The sequence below is a fragment of the Sinocyclocheilus rhinocerous genome, unplaced genomic scaffold (genome assembly GCF_001515625.1).
Source record: "Sinocyclocheilus rhinocerous isolate Xijiao unplaced genomic scaffold, SAMN03320098_v1.1 scaffold79, whole genome shotgun sequence".
NCBI classification, from domain to species: Eukaryota; Metazoa; Chordata; class Actinopteri; order Cypriniformes; family Cyprinidae; genus Sinocyclocheilus; species Sinocyclocheilus rhinocerous.
The window spans coordinates 182,427-184,830 of record NW_015638023.1 but is presented as its reverse complement, the minus strand read 5'-3'; the positions used below and the strand labels follow the sequence as shown (position 1 = coordinate 184,830).

General features: G+C 47.0%; 1 pseudogene; it reads left to right on the top strand.

The window, feature by feature from the left end:
- LOC107749395 (probable ubiquitin carboxyl-terminal hydrolase FAF-X) overlaps positions 1–2,404 on the top strand; it is a 35,141-nt pseudogene that overhangs the window by 14,290 nt on the left and 18,447 nt on the right.

Sequence of the window (2,404 nt, the reverse complement as noted above, 5' to 3'; positions counted from 1 at the left end):
GTGTGTGTGTGTGTGTGTGTGTGTGTTAGACACTTCCTGTACTCAGTCATGCGCTGCTGCAGGAAGTGCTCATGATGTTGTTTGTGTTCAGGAATGGATTCAGCAGAACAACATTCTGTCCATCGTGCTGAGAGACAGTCTGCACCAGCCGCAGTACGTGGAGAAGCTGGAGAAGATCCTGCGCTTCGTCATTAAGGAGAAAGCTCTGACCCTGCAGGACCTGGACAACATCTGGGCGGCTCAGGTACATCACTGCATCACAGTAATGATAATAACTTTACTACAGTCATCAGTAGTGTGGTCACCTGACTATACCAGCTAACCGGCCGGTCTGAATGAAGCCAGACTTTCAGCATTTCTTCACGTATCTTCTCGGAGGCCTTTTTCCTTTGCTAAGATCTCACTGATCTTCGTAGAACATATAGAGCGCACAGTTTACGTCTGTTTTCTGACATTGCATTGTTTTAATTGCTGTACAGTAATGAACTCCACAGTACTCCCTCAGACAGATGTCAGTGCAGTTGCTAGCTGGCGAAACTGCGGGGAAAACTTTCCCTGGTGACAGAACATTTTTCCGTGCTGTACCCTGATGGAATAGTTTCCTGGTTCCAGACCAGAGAGCATTCAGTTTTTCTGTGGTTCAGGAATGGGCTCCAGCACCAGAAAGGAGCACCTGCATATTTGGATTTACTTTTGATTGCTTTCAGTCTGCAGTCTGTTGTAGACTAGGTAAGGTAAATTATCTACCGTGTCTTGTTTCTCAGGCTGGTAAACATGAAGCGATCGTCAAGAACGTCCACGATCTGTTGGCCAAGCTAGCGTGGGATTTTTCCCCGGAGCAGCTCGATCACCTGTTCGACTGCTTCAAGGTGAGCGGCTGCTGTCGGGACACTTTTGTTGTGCAGTGTTGTTGAGAGAGGATGCTGTGATAACCGGCTTGATTCTCGTCTCTGTGTGCAGTCAAGTTGGACGAACGCTGGTAAGAAGCAGCGGGAGAAGCTTCTGGAGTTGATCCGCAGGCTGGCGGAGGATGATAAGGACGGAGTGATGGCTCACAAAGTGCTCAACCTGCTGTGGAACCTGGCACACAGTGATGACGTCCCCGTCGACATCATGGACCAGGCTTTGAGCGCTCACATCAAGATCCTGGACTACAGCTGCTCGCAGGTCTGACCTTGAGTTTACATGCAACATCTCTTCCCATCATGCACCTGTGTGCCGCCACTCACCGTTCGGTTTCCTTTCGCCGTCTCCACGCGAGCGTCATGCACTCGGATCATTTGTGACCCGTGCTGGCAAAATGAGTCGGAATGTGCATGGTCTGATTTTGAGCTACAGGCAAAAAAAAAAAATATTTTTAGATGTTTAGTTACCTTTATTTGTACGTTTGCTTGTTTCTCGCGCTGACTGTCATCCGAAGATCCCGATAAATATACACAGAATTACAGTATTTAAGTATTCACGCAGACATAATCTGTTATGTCTTAAGTGAACGTTTGTGGAACTGTTGGGGAAAACATCTGATGTGTACCTGTGCTGCTTATGACTGCTTTTGTGCTCCAGCGTCAGATATAAGATATATCTTTTAATGTGGTAAAATATATATATTTTAATGATAAGTGATGGGGCGTGGCTTGTGGGCGTGGTCAGATTTTCCTTCTTTTTTGTCTCTAGCTGATCACATGCTTGATAAATGAACTATAGTGTCCTGCACCCACTAGTAAATAAATATCAAATTATGTCTGGCGTCTGAATGATTTTTGATTTGACTGTATATCAGTGTTTATCACGGAGTTGAATGCAGAATATTAAGGAGAGTTATGTTAAGAATGTTAAGGAGTTTGTAACCCGTGTTCAGGTTTCTGCTGAAGGATGGGCAGCTGTGGCTTTGCGCTCCGCAGGCCAAGCAGATCTGGAAGTGTCTGGCGGAGAACGCCGTGTTTCTGTGCGACCGCGAGGCCTGCTTTAAGTGGTACTCCAAGCTCATGGGTGATGAGCCGGATCTGGACCCCGACATCAACAAGGACTTTTTTGAGAGCAACGTGCTGCAGCTGGACCCCACGCTGCTCACAGAGAACGGCATGAAGTGCTTCGAGCGCTTCTTCAAAGCTGTGAACTGCAGAGAGGGCAAGCTGGTGGCCAAACGCAAGGCGTACATGATGGACGACCTGGAGCTGATCGGGCTCGACTACCTCTGGAGGGTAACACCTCTGAATTAATTAAAGTGTGTGTGTGTGCGTCTTTTCAGTTCAGACGAGCTGCCAGTGTCCACGCGAGCGTCATGCACTCGGATCATTTGTGACCCGTGCTGGCAAAATGAGTCGGAATGTGCATGGTCTGAATTTGAGCTACAGGCAAAAAAAAAAATATTTTTAGATGTTTAGTTACCTTTATTTGTACGTTT